Raw genomic sequence first — 21,315 nt, 5'->3', positions numbered from 1 at the left:
CCACAACCTGGGCTTGCAACTGGCATCTGAAATTCAGGGGTCGGGGGAGTCTTAGAGGACTGTAACATTAACCTGTGAGACATAGTTATCAGAATTGAGCTGAACTGTTTGTTTAATGTTTATTATTTTTGAGAGAGTGAGCAAGCAGGCATGGGAGGGGCAGGGCAGGGCAGAGAGAGAGAGAGAGAGAGACAGAGACAGAGACAGAGAGCGAGAGAGAGAGAATTGCCAAGCAGGTTCCATGTTCTCAGTCTAGAGCCTTACACAGGGCTCAATCTCACAAACCGTTAGATCATGACCTGAGCAGAAATCAAGAGTCTATCTAGTGCTTAAGCAACTGAGCCACCCAGGTGCCCCAGAAGGGGGCTGAACTATAGGACAAGAAGCTGTTATCTAGAGAACTGCATGGTGGTATGCATAGAAATCAATCCTCCATATACTGGAAATGGATCCAGAACCTAATATTACTATTTTACTTTCATAAACTATTACCAGCAAAATAAAGACTAAATTTTAGTANGGAAGTAATTTTTGGTTAATGTCCAACCCAATTATAATGCACACAATCCTAGACCTCATCTTCTAACACTCTTCTTATCATGGTACCCCGGCCATGCTGGCCTCCTTGCTATTTCTTGACCAGGCCTCACAGCCTCTGTACTTAACGTTTTCTGCCTGGAGCTCTTCCGCCACAGTTCCTTCAGTTCCAATGATCTTCTCAGTTCCTAAATAAAACAGCACCCTTAGTCACTCTTCGTCCCCTTCTCTGGTCTTATTTTTCTTCACATTACTTATTAATACCTGACAGATTATATAGTTATATCATTATCTGTTTCATTTCCCCCACTACAAAGTAAGCTGGAGGACAGAGACTAATGCTTCATTCACTGATGCACCTATAGCATCTAATACAGTAACAGTGTGACTACTTTTTTTGTGTACTACCATAAACAGAAAGAATTTAAAAAAAATAATCCATCTGCTTTCTAATTGGATCTATTGGTTTCTTTCTAATCACTTCTTCAGGCCTAGAGGCAGAGCGACCTTTTCAAGTTTACCGCTCCTCTATGTAACACAACACTTTCCTCTATCTTGGGACAAAGTCCCAAATCTTTATCACAGCTGAAAAGGCATTTTGCTGGACCCTGCCTACCTTTCCATCTGGTCTCACTCTTTAGGCCTCACAGTTCTCAGGGAATTCAACCACTCTGGCCCTCTCTCAAATTCCCCAATGTGTCTCATCACAGGGCCTCTGTGCATGCAGTTCCTTTGGTGTGGAATCCTCTGTTCCCCTCTCCCCAGGCCTCCAACACACAAATTTAGCTAACCTTAACTCCTAAGCTTCCTTCACATCACAGCTCTAAATGTCATGTACTCTGTCTGGGAAGCCCTCCTTGAGAACTCTGTGTCAAGTTTCTCTGTCATATGCTTTTGTTTCTTTCAGAGCTATAATGTCTTTCAAATACTTAATTGATACAATTTTTGAGTATCAAAATATTATTTATTTCTTATTTCTCCCAATAAATAGGAACCATGTTTTTGTTGTATATATTGTGTTTTAAGCAACTAGAAGGTGCTTGAATACCTAAATGAAAAGACACAGAGCAGGCTAACTATAAGTGAATAATAAAGCCTGCAATCTGTCCATTATGGGAATTTGACAAAGCAAACTTTCTTACTAACTTTAACTGTTTTGTCCAGACACACTCCTTATTTCTGGGTAACTGCCTCTCCCTAGCCATCAGTGTGTACACAAAAGATAAAAACTTATTTAATATTTCTATTAATTGGAAAATAAAAGTAATATAAATTTTTGCAACATTTATTGTTGTATCATTAGCTTTCAGGTGCTTTAAACAAAAGAACAAACTTTTACTGTTTGTATACTGTTAATTATTAGTATCACAAGAATTTAAATGGGTCATAATGAAGTTTTCAAACTTCCTAACATAAACAATATAAAGTAAGGCTATAATATCCTCCCAGATTTATGACATTTTTCCTAAATACTTCAAAATACGTTCAACTGGCAAAGGCTTCAAAATACATTCAGCTGGCAAAGGTGCACACCTACTGGCCACAGTCAACCAAAAGTTGCTTACTGGACTTGGTTGTTATTGCACTCTAACGGTATGGTAAAATGCTGATTACAAAAAACAATTCCAAATAATTTCATTCAACTCATTAATTAATTCAGTTGCACGGAACATTCTGAACCCACTTAATGTTACAGACTGAATTGTGACCCTGCCCCCATCGTATACTGAAGCCCTAACCCCCCAGTAATCAGATTGTGACTGTATTTAGAGACAAGGCCTTTAAACAGGTAACTAAAATGAGGCAATTAGGTTAAGTCCCACGCCAATCTGACTGGTGTCTTTAAAAGGAGGGATTAGGGCATACAGAGAGACACCAAGGATGCATGCACATGGAGAAAAAGCCACGTAAGGACACAGCAAGAAAATGGCCATATAAAGCCAGGGAGAGAGGCCTCATGAGAAACCAAAACTGCCTTGGACTTTCAGCCCTCAAAACCGTAAAAAAAGCTTTATGCTAAATGTTGGGGCTTAAATAAAAAGAGTATCTGTTTGGGCATATGAGCAGATTTGCCTAAGAAAAAATTTGGTCCTGCCCGCTCATATTACTGCACCCTATGCAGCAGAGACAGGTTTCTATCTAGATATCGACATCAATTTCCTTAATGGTCAGAAGAGAACTTAGCTATCATTACCTGATAAACATGTGGATCTCCTTTGAGTCCATAATATAAAAAACTTTACATGAGAAGTCCCTATAAATGACCTTAATTAAAGCAGTTTGCTAACTCTCCTTTTCTGTGGCTGAGAAAATCATGAACTAGTGGTCAAAACTGTAAATGTGCTTCAGAACAATTGAGTCTTTTCAAAAACCGAGACTGCCAAAACTTCTTCCCTAGAGTTTCTGATTCAAATTTGCTACAGTTTTTCATTTTCCACAGTAGCTCTGATATGTAGTCAGAATCACCTAAAACAGGTTTCTCAATCATGTCTGCACTTGGAGACCTTTTAAAAAATATTGATGCTCAGTCCCCCTCTGACGAATTTAGGCATGTGGCTCTGGCACTGTTAGTTTTAAATATATATGTTTAAAGAATTAATTATTAAATGAGATATATATATTAAAGAAACTCTTAGGGAGCTAAATGTGCAGCCATGATTGAAAAGCAGTGTGGAATCCAGGTAGCATATGACTATATGTTGTGATTAATGTGAGGCATGTACAACCAAATATTGGTATATACGAATGATTACTGAAAAATATATTATCCCATTCCACTGAACATATTTTCCTTAGTACTAAAGACAGAGTAAATAATACTATACATGGCTTCATTATGAAAGGCATCTGTGAGCTTTCAATTATCTAAGTAGAAAAGGGACTGAGAACATCAACAAAACACAGCAAACAGAATTCAACAGTACATTAAAAAGTATATACACAATGACCACAGGGCAGGGGCAAGGGATGGTTTATTTCTGGAATGCAAGGATAGTTCAACATAATCAATCAAGTAATATACATTAACAAAAAAAAAAGGATAAAAACAACATGATCATCTCAGTTGATGCAGAAAAAACATTTGACAAAATTCAACATTTTTCATGATAAAAACAGTCAATGAACTAGGAAGAGAAGGAAACCACTTCAACATAGTAAAGACAATATATGGAAAGCCCAGAATTTGCACTCAAGGGCAAAAGACAGAAACCTTCCCTCGAAGATCGGAAACAAGAAAAGGATCCCCATGTTTACTGTATCTATTTAAACACAGTACTGGAATTCCTATCCAGGGAAACTAGCCAAGACACAGAAATAAAAGGTGTTCAACTTGGAAAGGAAGAAATAAAGTTATCTTTGTTTGTAGATGACATGATCTTATAAGCAGAACATTCTAAACATTCCACAAAAAACCTGTCAGAAATAAATGAATTCAGCACAGTTGCAGCTTACAAAAATCAACATACCTCCTACCTTACATCACTTACAACAATTAACTCAAAATGGATTAAAGACTTGAAAGTAAGACCTGAAACCATGAAACTCCTAGGAGTAAACATGGTATTGACATGGGTATTGGCAAGGGCTTTTTGAAATATTACATCGTAAGAACCAGCAACAAAATAATAAGTGGGATTACATCAAACTAAAAAGATTCTGTAGGGCAAAGGAAACAATCAAAAAGTAAAAAGACAATCTACAGAATGGGAAAAAACAAATTTTGAAACCATGTATCTAATAAGAGATTAATCTCTCTAACATATAAACATACAACTCAATAGCTGAAAAACAAATAATACAATTAAAAATGGTACAAAGGATCTGAATAGAGATTTTTCTTAAAAAGATATATAAATGGCCAACAGGTACATGAAAAGATGCTCAATATCACTCGTGAGTAAGGAAATGCAAACTAAAACCACAATGAGAGGGGTGCCTGGGTGGTTCAGTCGGTTACGTGTCTGACTTTGACTCAGGTCACGATCTCACGGTTTGTGGGTTCGAGCCTCATGTCGGGCTCACTTGTCAGCATGAAGCCTACTTCGAATCCTCTGTCTGCCCCGCTCTCTGCCTCTACCCCATGCAACCACATATGCTCTCTCTCAAAAATAAATGAACATTAAAAAAAAGTTTAAAAACCACAATGAGATATTATCTCATTCCTGTTAGAATGGTCATGATCAAAAAGACAAGTAACAAATGCTGATAAAGACATAGAGAAAAGGAACCTTTGTGTACTGCTGGTGGAAATGTAAATTGCCCTAGCCACTATGGAAAACAGGATGGAGGTTCCTCAAAATTAGACCTACCCTATGATCCAGCAATTCCTGGGTATTTACCCAAAGAAAACAAAAACACTAACTTGAAAAGATATCTGCTACCCTATGTTCTTAGCATATTATTTACAATAACTAAGACATAGAAACAACCTAAGTGTCCAATGACAGATGAATAGATGAAGAAGTTGTGGTAAATATATACAACAGAATATTATTCAGCCATAAAAAATGAGGAAATCCAGCCATTTATAACATGGGTGGATCCTGAAGGCATTATACTAAGTGAAGTCAGAGAAAAGCAGGTACTATATGACCTCTTCTACATGTGGAGTCTAAAACGAGGAAAAAACCCACAAATTCACAAAAAGACCAAATTTATAGTTACCAGAAGTGAGGTGGTGGTAGAAGGAGGTAACTGGAGAAAGGTGGCTAAAAAATACAACTTTCAGTTACAAGATAAAGTACTACAGACAGAAGGTAAAACATGAGGACTACAGTTAACACCAGTAAAGTTGTTAAGAGAATAAATCCTAAGAGTTCTCATCACAAGGAAAAAATTCTTTTTCCCCTTTTTTGCTTTTTCTATTTTATCTACATGGTGATGGATGCTAAACTAATAACAATCATTTGACAATGTATCTGACCCTTGAACAACACAGGTTTGAACTGTGTGGGCCCAGTTAGAAGCAGAATTTTCATAATACAATATTGTAAATGTATCTTCTCTTCCTTATGATTTTCCTAAAACAGTCTCTTTTCTCTCACTTTTTTTATTGTAAGAACACTACCTAACACATATCACACAAAATGTGTGTTCATCAACTCTTCATGTTATTGGTAAGTCTTCTGGTCAGCAGTTGGCTATTAGAATTAAGTTGTTGGGGAGTCAAAAGGTATTAAGTTGTTGGGAGTACATGGATTTCTACTGTGGTGGGGGTCAGCACCCCTAACTTCCACATTATTCAAGGATCAACTGGATATGTAGATCAAACCATTATGCTGCATACTTTAAATTTATATAGTGACATATGCAAATTACATCTCAATAAAACTAGGGGAAAAATAAAAAAAAACAATAGAGGGGGAAAATCAATATGCAAAGGTCAACTGCATTTCTATAAATAATGACCAATCTGAAAAAAAATTAAGAAAACGATACCATTTTAAAAAGCATCAAAAAAGAATACAATATTTAGGAATAAACTTAACCAATGAGAATAAAGATTTAATACTGAAGAAACTACATTGCCAAAAGAAATTAGAGATGACAAAAATAAATGAAAAGACATCCAGTGTTCATGGATTAGGAGATTTAATAACATTAAAATGTTAATGCTACTCAAGGTAGATTTAATCTAATCCTTAGGAATATCCCAGTGGCATTTTTGCAGACAAAAATTTTATTCTAAGAGGGTCCTTAAATAGTTAAAACAATCTTGAAGAAGAACAAAGTAAGAAGTCTCACACTTCCTGATTTTAAAACTTACCACAAAGCTACAGAAATCAAAACAGTGTGGTAAGGATACAGACTGCAGACTAGTGGACTATAATACACAGGCCAGAAATAATACTCCCACATGTAAGATCAAACGACTTTTTCACAAGGATGCCAACAATATCCCAAAGGGATAGACAGTCTTTTCAAAAAATGATGCTGAGAAACCTGAATAAACATGCAAAAGAATGAAACTGTACTCTTACTTTCAAATGTTCAATCAATATCATATACCTGGAATAAATCGCGCCTGTTTGTACTTTAAAACCGTTTTTATACATTGTTTGGTTCGGTTTATTAATTATTTTCTTGAGAATTTTTTGTATCGAAGGTCATCAGAGACGTTAAGTAGATAGTTTTCTTGTCTTTGTACTGTCTCTACCTAGTTTTGATATCCGTGTAATACTACCTTTATAAAATAAAATGGAAAGTGTTCCCTCTTCCATTTTCTGGAAAAGATTAGATAAAATTTGTGTTAATTCTTCTTAAATTTGTTTAAAATAATTCTCCAGTTTGGGATTTTCCAGTTAAACTTCCATCTTGGAAAAGTTTCCGGTGAAACTTCCATCTTGGCTTAAAGATTTCTTTTTTGGAAATTTCACAATTCTAAGTTCAATGTCCTTAATAGTTATAGATTAACTGCATAGTGAGTAAGCTGTGGTTGGTTGTGTTTTTAACCTATTGGGCCATTTCATCCAAACTGTTACATTTATGTCTGTAAAGTTGTTCACAGTAAGCTCTAATTATCTTTATAATATCTATAGGGTCTATAGTGATATCCCCTATTACATTATTAAGTTGGTAATTTTTATCTACTTTCTATCTTTATCAATCCTGCTAGAAGTTTATCAAGTTTACTGATTTTTCATGTAAGTAGCTTTCCATTGCAGTGATTTTTCTTTTTAATTTCATTTATTTCTACTCTTAAGTTTATTATTTCCTTTTTCTGTTTACTTTGGGCTTAGTTTGTTTTTCATTTTCTCTTATATGAAATATTTCCCTTTTCAAATGTTAACATTTTAACACTATAAATTTCTCAACATTGCTTTAGCTGCATTCCATGTATTTTGATATGTCATACTTTCATTTCCATTAAATTCCTTTTTTCTCAGAATTTTTAAGCCATGGATTATTTAGAAGGATGTTTAATTTTCAATAGACAGATATTTTTCTGTTACTGATCTCTAAATTGATTTCATTGTGGTCACAGTACACTCTGTATGATTTTGGTTCTTTTACATTTGTTCAGGCTTGTTTTATTGCTGAAGATGTTGTCTATCTTCATGAGTGTCTCATTGGCACTGATTAAAATATGTATTCCTATGTTGCAGGTAGAATGTTTTATATATGTCATTTAGATCCCATTGGTTTATTGTATTCAGATTTTTTTATATTCTTGCTGCTTTTATGTCTAATAGTTTCATCAGTTGCTAAGAGTATTAAAGTACTCAATTATAACTGTGGATTCATCTCTTTCTTTTACAGTTTTATCTTTTTTTTTTTAGTGTAGATTATGGCTCTATCATTTGGTATATACACATTTAGAATCATTCTGTCTTCCAGGCAGACTGACACTTTTATCATTATTTAATGTACCTCTTGGTCCCCAGTAATTCTCTATTCTTAAGTCAACTTAACAGAAATTAATGTAACCATTCTTGCCTCTTTTTTTAAAAGTTAATATTTGCATGGAATATCCTTTTTCACCTTTTTATTTTCAGCCTATTTATGTCACTAAATTTGAAGTCAATTTCTTATAAGCTACATATAGTAGGGTCATATCTTTTATCCACTCTGTCATTTTCCTTCTTTTGATTGATATGTTGATAACATTCACATTTAAAGTAATTTCCAATCTGCAAATTAAATGTTTTTATTTACTTATGGCAGGTATGACAGCGTTAGAAGAGCCACCTGAAAACCAGAAGAATAATGACTCAACACAGAGAATGTCAATAAAGAGATACAAAAAGAATCAGACAAAAATTTATAATACAGAACCAAATAAATATTCTGGCACTGAACAATAATTAAAATGAAAAACTCCTTAGTGCATTTCAAAAGGAGATTTGAGCAAGTAGAAGAGACAATCAGTGAACGTCAAAGTAGATCAATTGAAAAGTATATAGTCTGAGAAGTAGAAAGAATAAAGAATGAAGGAAAATGAGCCTACGAGACCTGTGGACACCATCAAATGTACCAATCTATCTATAATGAGAGATGAAGAAAGAAAGAGGTAGAAAGAGTATTTCAACAAATAATGAACATAAATATCCAAATTTGATTAAAGACATGAAACTAAACAGCCAACAAACTCAACAAACTCCAAGAAAGTTAAACTCCAAATAGATCTAGACTAAGTCACATTAACATAGAACAGTCAAAACACAAACACAATGAATGAATACTTAACAAAACAGGCCCTAATAAGGGCCCTAAATAAGATTAAAAGCTAATTTCTCAGGGTGCCTGGGTGGCTCAGTCAGTTAAATGTTGGACTCTTATTTCGACTACAGTCATAATCTTACAGTCAAGATCAAGCCCTACATAGTCCACGCTGGGCATGGAGCATACTTAAGACTGACTCTCTCTCTCTCTCTCTCTCTCAATCTCTTTCTCCCCCCCTTCTCTCTTTTTTTCTCTCTGTCCCTCCCCTGTTCACACATGCTCTCCTCTCTCTACAAATATTAAAAAAAAATAAAAAATAGAAGGGCTAATTTCTCATCTGATACCATGGAGGCAACAAAGCACCAACATAATAAAGTGCAGAATGAGGGGAACCTGGATGGCTCTGTTGGTTAAACATCTGACTCTCCATTTTGGTTCAGGTCATAACATCATGGTTTGTGAGATGGAGCCTCTTGCTGGGATCTGCACTGACAGAGCAGAGCCTGCTTAGGATTTACTCTCTTCCTCCCTCCCTCTCTCCTGCTCACCCTGTCCCTCTCTCAAAATAAATAATCTTAAAAAAAAAAAAGTGCTGACAGAAAAAAATGTTAACCAAAAATTCTATACCCAGCAAAATTATCCTTTAAAAAAAAAAAAAAAAGGGATTACAACAGCCTCAGATAAACAAAAGTGGAAGATAGTTAACCACTATTAGACCTGCCCCACAAGAAATGTTAAAGGGAATCCTTCGGCTATAATGAAAGGATGTTATATGATAACTCAAAGCTATGAGAAGAAATAATAATGATAAAGGCAACTACATGGGTAAACATAGAAGTAGCTTGGTATAAAGTAAGATGGGACACTAACAACAAAACAGAAGGATGGAGCTATATAGGAACTATTTTTATACTACTGATACAAAGCTGGTATTAATTCAAATTAGAATGCTATAATCTTAAGATATTAATTGTAATTGCCAAGGTAAACACAAGAAAACTAAAAAATACACATACAGGGAAATGAGAGGAAATCAAAATGATGCACAACACAAAGACCAGTTAACACAAAAAAGTAATCATGGATAGAACCATACAGATTATCAGTAAGATGAACTGGACCTACCAGACATATATTGAATCATCTACCCACCAACAGCAGAGAATACATTCTTTTCAAGTACATATGGAACATTTTTCAGGACAGACTACATGTCAGGCCACAAAACAAGTCGTAAACATTCAAGACTGAAATGATACAAATACGTTTTCTGACCACAATGTAATGAAACTAGAAATCAATAGCACAAAGAAAACTGGAAATCCACAAATCTGTGAAAATTTAAACACACTCTGAAACAACCAAAGGGTCAAAAGAGAAACAGAAAAAGGGAAATTAGGAAATATCTTGAGACAAAGGAATATGAAAACACAACATAACAAAACTTGCAGAACACAATAAAAATGCTAACAGGGAAATGAATAGTTAGATTAAAAAAAAAGAAAAAAGATCTTAAATCAACAACCTAACTTTACAACTCTAGAAATTAGAAATGGAAAACATTAACCCAAAGCTAGAAGAAAGAAGGAAATAATATAGATTACAGCAGAGGTAAGTGGATAGAGAACACAAAACAACAGTAAAAACAATGAAACAAAGGTTTGGCTTTATGAAAAGATCAACAAAATTGACAAGTCCTCAGCTAGATTAATTAAGGAAAAAAAGAAGACTCAAGTAAATCTGAAAGCGGGTTTCATTTCTGAATGAAATGAAAGGGGGTTTCATAATCAATGTCACAGAAATAAAGTGGTTTGTAAAAAAATACTATGAACAATCATTTACCAACAAAATTAGATAAACAAAATGAAATGGATAAATTCCTAGGAACATACAACCTATGAAGGCTGACTCATGAAACAAAGGAAAAATATGAACAGACCTAAAACCAGTAAGGAGATTGAAGCAGTAATCAAAACCTCTCCAAAAGAGAGAAATCCAAGACTAGACAGCTTCACTGGAGAGTTCTACCAAATATTTAAGAAGAATTAACATCAATTCTCTTAAAACTCTTCCAAAAATTTGAAGAGACTGAAGAGGAGGAAACATTTCCAAGCTCGTTCAATGAGACCAGCATTATTTACTCTGCTACCAAAGCAAGACAAAGACACAAGAAAACTATAGACCAGTATCTCTGATGAATACGGATACAAAAAAATACTGAACATAATAAAAGCAAACCGATTTCAAGAGCACATTGAAAGGATTACTACACCATGACCAAGTGAAATTTATTCCTGGAATGCAAAGATGACTGAACATATGCAATCAATCAGTGTAATATACCACAATAACAGAATGAACAAATACTACATCATCACTCGATTGATGCAGGAAGAAAACAATTAAGAAAAAGAACACACCATTTCATGACAATAAAAACGTGGTAAACAACTAAGAATAGAAAACTACCTCAATATAATAAAGTCCATTTATGAAAAGCACACAAGTAAAATCACATTCAATGGTGAAAGACAAAGCTTCTCCTGTAATATCAGGAATAAGACAATGCCGTATGCTCTTGCTCCTCCTGTCAAACATAGTACTGGAAGTCCTCGCAAGAGCAGTTAGGCAAGAAAAAAATAAATAAATAAAGGCATTCAAATTGGAAGGAAAAAATAAAACTCTCTCTTCATAGACATGATCTTATATAGAAAACCCAAAGATATCAAAAAAACCTATAACTAAATAAACTCACCAATGTTGTAGGATATAAAATTAACACACAAAAATCAGTTTTGTCTATATAACAATAAACAACCTCAAAACAAATTAACAATCTCATTTACAAAAGCATCAAAAAGAAGAATAAAAAAAAGGAATAAACTTAACCGAGGAGATGAAAGACTTGTGCACTGAAGATCATAATACATTGCTGAAAAAAATTAAGGAAATCACAAACAGAAAAAAAAAACCAGTTCAAGGATTGGGAGACTTAATATTAAGTCCCTATTATCCATATTATCCAAAGCAATCAACAGATTCAAAATAATCACTATTAAATTCCCATTGGCATTTTTTGGGCAAAGTAGATACATTTACCCTAAAATTCATATGAAATCTCAAGGGATCTCAAAAGTCAAATCAATGCTGAAGAACAAAATTGCATGTCTCACATTTCTTAATTTTAAAATAAATTTGCAAAGCTACGGTAATCAAAACATTCTGCTACTGGCATAAAGACAAACAGACCAAAGGAACAGGAGAGCCAGGAAATACACTCAAAAAACAGTCAAATGATCTCTGCCAAGGATGCCAAAACCATTCCATGAAAACTGGATGGTCTCTTCAACAAATGGTGCTGGGAAAATGGGATAAACACATATAAAAGGATGAAGCTGGATCCTTATTTTATACCATAAATGAAAATTAACTCAAAATGAACCAAAGACCTAAATGTAAGGCCTAAAACTATAAAAAAAAAAAAAGCTTCCTGACATTAAACTTGACAACAATAATTTCTTGAATATGACACCAAAAACACAGACAACAAAAGAAAAAATAGACAACTGGAAGTACATCAAACTTAAAAACTTCTATGCATCAAAGGGCACAATCAACAGAGTGAACAGGCAGGTAATCTACAGAATGGGAGAAAATACTAGCAAATATAGATATGGAGTTAATGTCTAGAATATATTTTAAAAATTCCTGCAAAACAAAAAACCAAATAACTCAATTAAAAAATGGGCAAAGGACCTGAATAGATATTTCTCTAAATATAATCTACAAATGCCAACAAGCATGTGAAAAAAATGCTTATCATCAATAATCATCAGAGAAAGGCAAATCAAAACTATAATGAGGTATCAATGCCATACATTAGGACAGTTCCCTCAAAGAAATGACAGAAAATGACAAATGGTGAAGATGTGGACAACCTAGAACCCTTGTGCACTATTTAGGGGAGTGTAACCTGGCACAAAAACAGAAGGGAGGCTCCCAGAAAACTTAGAACTACCATATGATCCAGCCATAACACTTTGAGGTATATATTCAAAAAATTTTAAGGAAGAGTTTTGAAGAATATTTGCACACCTATGTTTATAACAGCACTACTCACAATAGCCAAGAGGTGGAAGCAACCCAAACATCTACTGATGTATGAATCAATAAAGGAAATGTGGTACATGAATATAATGAAGTATTCTACAGCCTTAAAGAGGAAGAAAGCCCTGTCACATGCTACCAAATGGATGAAGCTTAAGAACATTATGCTAAATGAAATAAGTCAGTAACAAAAAGACAAATATTACATGATTCCACTTATATGAGGTATCTAAAACAGTCAAATTGATGAAAACACAAAGTATGTGGTCACCAGGGGCTGGAAGGAGGGGCAAAAGGGAAAATTGTTGTTTAATGGGTACAGAGTTTCAGACTTGCAAGATGAAAAAGTTCTGGATATCTGTTTCACAACAATGTGAATATACATAATACTATTGAACCATACACTTGAAAATGATTAAGATGTGCATAGCAGCACTATTCACAATAGCCTAAAGGTTTAAGCAACCCAAATATCCATCCACAGGTGAATGGATAAAGAAACTATAGCACAGCCATAAAACAAGAGAATGCTGTTCTTATTCAGGCATAAAAAGAAATGAAGTACCCACATAGTACAACATGGATCAGCCACAAAAACATTATGCTAAGTTAAAGAAGCCAGACATAAAAGATTACATATTATACAATCCTTTTCATATGAAACATCCAGGATAAGGTAAAGTCATAGAGATAAAAACCAGATTAGTGGTTGCCAGGAGCTAGGGGAAGAGGGAAAAATGAGGACTGACTGCTTAACAGGTACAGCGTTTTCTTGGGTGTGATGAAATAAAATAAAACTGGTTAGAAGTGATAACTGCACAATATTGCAAATCCAAAAGGTCACTAAATTTTATGCTTTAAAATTAGTAATATATTTTAGGTTAATTGTACCTTAAAGAAAAAGAATCAATTGCATTCCCATATACTAACAATGAACATATAGAACCTGAAATTAAAATCACAATACTATCTACTTAAGGAAACATAAAACGTAAAATATCCATGTGCTGAAATTACAAATGCTAATGAAAGAAATAAAAGACCTAAATAATGGAGAGATAGACTGGAAGATCAATATAGCATAGATTTCATTCTTGCCAAACTGATCTACAGGTTTATTACAAATCCTATCAAACACCAGGAATGATTCTGATAGACACAGACAAAATTATTTTAGACTTTATATGAAAAGGTACAGACAGGCCTTAGATTGGCTAAAATAAACTTGAAAAGAATAAAGTGGGGAAAATCATTACAGCATACTATACACCTATAATCATCAAGACAGCATGATATTGGATAAACATACAGACCAAAGAAAAAGAATACGAACCCAGAAACAGATCCACACAAATATGCCCGACTAATTTTTGCCAAAGATCCAAAAGCAGTTCAGAGAGCAAAGTTCATTGCTCATTGTGCAACAAATGGTGGTAGAGAAATTAAATGCCCATAGGAGAAAAAAGAACCTCAAATGGAATCTTACAACTTATAAAACCCTAACTCAGAATGGATCACCATGGACTTGAATATAAAATACAAATCTACAAACTTTTTAGAAAAATAAAACATAAGGAAATCTCTTCAGGATTCAGAGCAAAGAGTTCCTAGACCCTGACACCAAGAGCACAATTGGAAAAAAAAAAAAAAAAAAAGATAAACTGAACATCATCAAAATTTGAAATTTTAAAGACCCTGTTAAGAAGATAAAAAAACACATGTTACAGACTGAGAGAAAGTACCTAGAAACCCCCTATCTGACAAAGGACCAGTAGCTATAATATATAACTCTCAAAACAACAGTAAAAAAACAAACAATTCAATTAGAAAATAAGCAAAAGACACGAACAGACATTTCATCTAAGAGGAGATAAAAATGCAAAAAAGTCACTTGAAAAGATGTTAGTATCGTAAGCCATTAGGGAAATGTAAATTAAAATCACAATGAGGTATCACTATACACTTTTCAGAATGGCTACAGTAGAAAAAAATTCAAAATTACTTCTAGCACCTAATGCTTACAAGAATATGGAGAAACTGGCTCACTTATTTACTGCTGAGAAACAATTTGGCCATTTCTGATAAAACTAAACATGTAACTAGCATTTATACTTAGCAACTGCACTCTGGGGCATTTATTTAAGAGAAATCATAACTGATGTTTACACACAAACCAGTACACAAATGTTCATATGAGCTTTATTCATAATAGCCCCAAAATGGAAATACTCTAGACTTCTGTTCTTCCACAGGTGAACAGTTAAACTGTGAAACACTGACACCATGGAATACTACTTAGCAATACAAAGAATGAATTAATCAATGTATCCAACTTGGATGAATCTTGAGGGAATTGTGCTGATGGAAAAAACCAATACCAAAATGTTGTACATTTGTATGTACATATGATTCCATTTATATAACATTCCTGAAATGAAAAAAAAAATTATAGAAATGGCAAACATAATTGGTTACAAGGGATTAGGGTTTAGGGAGAGGGGAAGCAAGTAAGTTATAAAAAGGCATCATTAGGCACTGTTGGAAGGGAAGAACAAAGAAGGAACGAAGTATAAATATGAATGGCTACAGGGTAATTTAAGGGAGAATATTACTTAAATAAAAGTATAATTTTTTAAGATGGAAGAACTAACCTGTCTGCCACTCTGTCATCAAAAAATGAAATTTGATTAGATATTAAATATTATAAGTAATGACTGATTATTCAACAAATGTTTATTGAGTATCTCTGTAATAAGAACTGCTCTAGATGTTGAATATACAATGGTGAACAAAGCAGGCAAGGTCCTACTCATCCAGAACTTTTCTCCAAATGATTTTCTCCTCTCTCCCCACCTACATCCCCCTCCAAATGATTTTCTGAATCATGATTAACCTAAAGTCTTCATGATCATTTTAACCTAAACTTTGCTATTCAGACTGGAAAATGTCTCCATCATCATATATTATCAGAATTCATATCTAGGTACTATGTATTAGACAATATTAATGGAAATTCAAGACTTAACACATTTAATATACTCTTAGCAACTAAAGTATCTTTGGTAAGACTCCTGCCATTAACAGTATGATTATTTATTTATTAATGGTATTAAATCTTATTTAATTGATAAGGAGAGGCCAGAAACTCTAAGAAAAATAGCAGTTCATAAATCTATATGGTGCAAACAATTTTTCAATAATCTTTAAGTCTTTTTATCCCCACTACCACCACTCTAAAGTCAGGCCAGTATTCTCCTGCTACTAACTGGTCATCCTGAATCCAATCTAGCGTCTCCATCTGTTCTCCCCATTTTTTTTTTTAAGAGAGAGAGAGAGAGAAAATGATTGGGTAGGGGAGGGCAGAGAGAGAGAGGAAGACACAGAATCAGAAACAGGCTCCAGGTTCTGAGCTGTCATCACAGAGCTTGATGTGGGGCTGGAATTCATGAACCGCCAGATCATGGCCTGAGCCGAAGTCAGATGCTCAACCAATTGAGCCACCCAAGTGCCCTTGCTCTCCACATTTTAATTAGGGATATTTTTCTTTTGTTGTTGTTGTTTTTTTAATTTTAGAGAGAGAAAAAGAGCAAGTGGGAGAGAGGGGCAGAGGGAGAGAGATTCAACGTGGGCTTGATCCCATGACCCTGGGATAATGATCTGAGCTAAAACCAAGAGTTGGATGCTCAACCGACTAAGCTACCCAGGCGCCCTAATTAGGGATGTTCTTCTAAAACACAGATCTGATCACGTCACTTCTTCACATTTTAACTCCTTAAAATGATGTTTCATTACTGTTAATCCAAACTTCTTTATGTTTTTTAAATGTCTATTTTTGACAGAGAACAAGAGAGTGTGAGCGGAGCAGGGGCAGAGAAAGAGGGAGACACAGAATCTGAAGCACACTCCAGGCTCTAAGCTGTCAGCACAGAGCTTGATATGGGGCTTGAACTCAAAACTGTGAGATCATGACCTAAGCCAAAGTCAGACACTTAACCAACTGAGCCACCCAGGTAACCCAATTCAAGCTCCTTAAAATGGTTTATAAAACCCTAAAACCCTAAGTAAGATACCTCAAGACTTATCTCCTCCCTCTTGTCTGTTACCACTACCAGCTCCCCACCCTCACTCCATGTAGAACTCTACCCTCAAGATATACCACATTTCTGGGGTGCCTGGGTGGCTCGCTCAGTCAGCCTCTGACTCTTCTCAACTGGGACTGATTTCATAGTTTGTGGGATTGAGTCCCGAGTCAGTGGAGCTTCCTAGGGATTCCCTCCCTCGCACTCTGCCCCTCCCCCATCTGTGTTCTTTCTCTCTCTCAAAATAAACATAAAAATTTTTTTTTAAAAGATACACATTTTTTTCAGCTCCTCCAATCTTCCCTTCTCTTTTCTCATCTTTTCCACATGTTATTTCTTTTGCTAACAACAGTCCTTCCCCAACTTTTTACCTATGTAAATCATTAACAGTTCTTATAGGTTTTAGTTTAAATGTCACTTGTCATATTTCCATTCAATCATTCAATAAATCTTTATTAAATGCTTACTGATAATCAAGTGCTATACTCGGTGCTTATATATTAATAAATAAAACAAACATGGTCCTTGTCATCCAGGAACACAAACTCTAACAAACACTAATCACATTTTGTTGTAATTACATGTTTAGTCCTTTTTCCTCTTCATACTAATAACTAGTATCAGTTACAAGCCAAAACCAATGTAGCTACAATAACCAATTCAGAAAATAATGAATAAATCAATAAAAAAAATATTTACTGACCACTGATCAAATGACAGATACACCCATAGTCCCCAGCCTTGCTAGTAGACCCTAAAACTTTTCAAATATCTCTTTAATGGTCAGTTATCTCAAAAGAACAGTAGATCAGAGGTCAGAAGACTTAGGTTCTAATTCTATCTTTGCAATTATCTACCTGACTTCCACTAGTCTTTTATTATTTACAAACCACAAACTCTTAAGTACAATAGTAGAATATGTAAATTAATGATCAGTATGGAGTCTTTCACAGTATAATTTATTTCTTGATGGGTTCAAAATGAGGCTTGTTAAAAAGTTTAAGGGGCACCTGGGTGACTCAGTCAGTTAAGCATATGACTCTTGTTATCGGCACAGGTCATGATCTCACAGTTCGTATGTTTGAGCCCCACATCGGGCTCTGTGCTGACAGTGAAGAGCATGGCTGGGACTCTGTCTCTTCTTCTCTCTGTCCCTACCCCACTTTGTACATGCACTTTCTCTCTCAAAATAAATAAAAAAATTTTAAAGAATAAAAATAAAGTTTGAAAAACACAACAAGGAAACCATTTAAACAATGACCCTAAACTACATAATAAATTGTAAACTTTAGTACACTTAAGAAAATGCCAGTAACTCTGACACACAGACATCCAGTTAAGTGAAAATATTTTATAAAATAATTTCTAGCAACTAAAATAAGATTTTTAGTTCATACTCCCTCTGTCCACATTTTCCCAAGGCCATGCTACAATCAAAATTCTATTGTATCCTTCAAGGCCCAACTCAAACATCACCTTCCTTCAACAAAACTTTTCCTGATCTTTCTCTTCAAAATACCCTTCTTAGTCCTACTATACTCCCCTACACATACTTGATAGTACTCTGTTCACGAGTTATAATTAGCTATATGGTACTGAGAATTCAAATTACCAACGCATACTTAACATATAGCAAAGTGCGTAAAACATTCTTTCAATTAAGGATTACTGAATATCTTGTTTTATTTAGCACCTTTATTTATAGTGTAGACCTACCACAGAAAGGTTAAACTATAGCAATATCAAAATTCTTTCATTTGACAGGGCAGTTTTATGGTTCCCTGTTCACATACCTGAATGACATTTGCTGCTTAGCCTTTAACTGTCAAGTTGAAAACCACTTCAAATTTGGGGATAAACTTTTATAACAAATACAAGTCTAGATTAAACTTTCTTTGGAAAAAAGAACAAGAAAACAGTTTCCAAAACAAATCAATGCAGCCTACTTAACTTTTTAGACAAATTAAACAACAAAGTGAAACCAAGGATGAGTTTTAGGAGGTGTAGAAAAACAGATATAAACATATCCTGGAGAAAAGGCATCACTCTGGAAAATACCATGCAAAAAAATAAGCTCAAAAGGCAGCAATATCTTAGTCCTTAAAAACAATTCGGAGAAAGCCATCATAATGTTATGGAATTTCTCAGCTCTTTTTTTTTTTTATCTTTAATTTAGTAATTTCTACAAGTAAAGAAAAGCTGGATCAAAGTCTAACATTTACAGCTTATCACACATGCTATAGGTGGTACACACACACACACACACACACACAGAGTTTTCTAAAGCTTGAGTTGCAAGGGACAGCAGCTTTTTAGGAACATGTTATTAATCTAAACTTAATTAACCTAATACTTAGTAATGGTTTTCATTTTTATTTTATTTACAGACTATACTAGCATTATATGGAGCAAGTTACAAAGAAATCCATCACAAGGAAATATGTATTCTTTTTTGTTTTTTTTAATATTTTTATTTATTTCTAGGAGAGAGAGAGAGACAGCGTGAGCAGGGGAGGGTCAGAGAGAGAGGGAGACACAGACTCTGAAACAGGCTCCAGGCTCTGAGCTGGCAGTCAGCACAGAGCCCGACGCGGGGCTCGAACCCACGAACCGCGAGATCATGACCTAAGCGAAAGTCGGACGCTTAACCAACTAAGCCACCCAGGCGCCCCAGGAAATATGTACTCTAAATAAACAGTATGAAGGTAACAAAGACAAACAATCTGATTATTCAATATTAAATAACTAAATATAACACATAAAGCACAAAAGTATGTTAATTGGTGGTTTTAACAATAAAGTAGAAAAATCTGTGCCAATTATATATTCTTCAACGGAATTAAGATCTGATGAAGGGGACATAACAAACTTTGAGGAATCTCACAATTAAAGGAATGCACCAGCTCTCTCTAGGCTCAGACCTAGTTTGTGGCACACAGCTAAGTACACCAAGAAGGTTGCAATTATCAGTAAACACAGGACCCATTATGTTGCCTCCCTCAGGAAAATGGCAAAGAAGAATGAAATAAGCCAGCACACCAAGTACACTTGCTCCTTCTGTGGCAAACCAAGATGGGGAAGACACGCTGTGGGGATCTGGCACAGGGGTTCCTTCATGAAAATGGTAGCCGGTGGTGCCTGGACTTGCAACACCACTTGTGCTGTCACTGTAAAGTTTCCCATTGGAAGCATGAAGGAGTTCGATGACCAGTAGAAGCTCTACCATATGAAACACCGCTACCCTATAATAAATGGGTTTATTTTGTAACAAAATTACTTTGGCTTGTTGTTAAATATACTCATTAGATGTTCTGATTTGTGTCACACTAATTTTGCTTTTTCAAAAGACCTGGAAATTTAAAATCCTTCTAATTAAAAAAACTGCATCAATAAAATTTTTCACTAATTAGACTGGCATGGATTAAAACACAAGTTAATATTTAGTGAAGTACGTGTGGGGAAAGAGATATTCTCAAACACTGCTAACAGAAATGTTAAGTGATATAATTATGTTGCAACTTTGCAATATATATCAGAAATTAAAAGTGCACATATGCACTCACCTAGCAATCCACTGCTACAAATTATCCTACATTCTCACACAATGCCAAAAATATAGTGAAATATATATATAGTGAAGAATATTGACTGCAGCCAGCAAAAAACCCTAAGATTGACCCAAGTATCTCTATCAATAAGGAAACAATTATATTAAATGTAATGCATATATGGAAAAATGTCCATGACATACTGGCAAATGGAAAGAGAAAGATGCAGAATATATACCTGCTATTTCTGATGATTTATGGGGAGTACAGCACTGGGTAAGAGAGGGAAGTTTTGCTTATTTGAAACATTTCTATACTATTTGCTCATACATACATAAGTGAATGTGACTTCTTTAAAAAATAACATTTCAAAAATACCAAATGTTACTTGACAATATATTTGAAAAAGGAAAAATGCACATTGTACAATCTCATCTAGAATGAAGAACAAATATTTTTGTCAATTTAGAAGTTTTCTTTTTCACATTACAACAAAGGGTAGCACAACCACAGTGCTACTAAAGTTAAGCATAGAGAGGTTAATTTGAAAATTAAGGAAATCAGCTAATATAAGATAAATATTCATAAAGAACTTCAAATCCTTGGACTTTAGGGACTCTGTGAAATAAAAAAAGCAGCTGCTAACCATATAAAATACTGAAGGGCAAAACGAAGAGGAAGAATCTGAAACTGAGGTATACCTATCAGCTTCTGAGAAGAAAAACCAGTCTAAAATCTTTCAAATACACATTAAGTCAAACAACCTCAAGGTTAAATTTCTCTGAATACTCAAATTTTATCAACAAGAAAACTAAACATACTTCACATCCATGATGAAATAAAACAAATAACTGAAGTTCTACATTTGGTAAGAATCTATG

General features: G+C 34.5%; 1 protein-coding gene and 1 pseudogene across 8 annotated transcripts in view; one reads left to right on the top strand and one right to left on the bottom strand.

The window, feature by feature from the left end:
* The window catches only part of ZNF644 (zinc finger protein 644), a 124,879-nt gene that overhangs the window by 71,546 nt on the left and 32,018 nt on the right, over positions 1-21,315 (bottom strand). The window lies entirely within an intron of this gene.
* Positions 5,141-20,100, top strand: LOC144216634 (large ribosomal subunit protein eL43 pseudogene; annotated as a pseudogene).

The sequence above is a fragment of the Crocuta crocuta genome, unplaced genomic scaffold (assembly GCF_008692635.1).
Source record: "Crocuta crocuta isolate KB4526 unplaced genomic scaffold, BGI_CrCroc_1.0 scaffold48, whole genome shotgun sequence".
Lineage (NCBI taxonomy): Eukaryota > Metazoa > Chordata > Mammalia > Carnivora > Hyaenidae > Crocuta > Crocuta crocuta.
The sequence above is the reverse complement of the archived record's forward strand: the minus strand, read 5'-3'. Positions and strand labels throughout refer to the sequence as shown.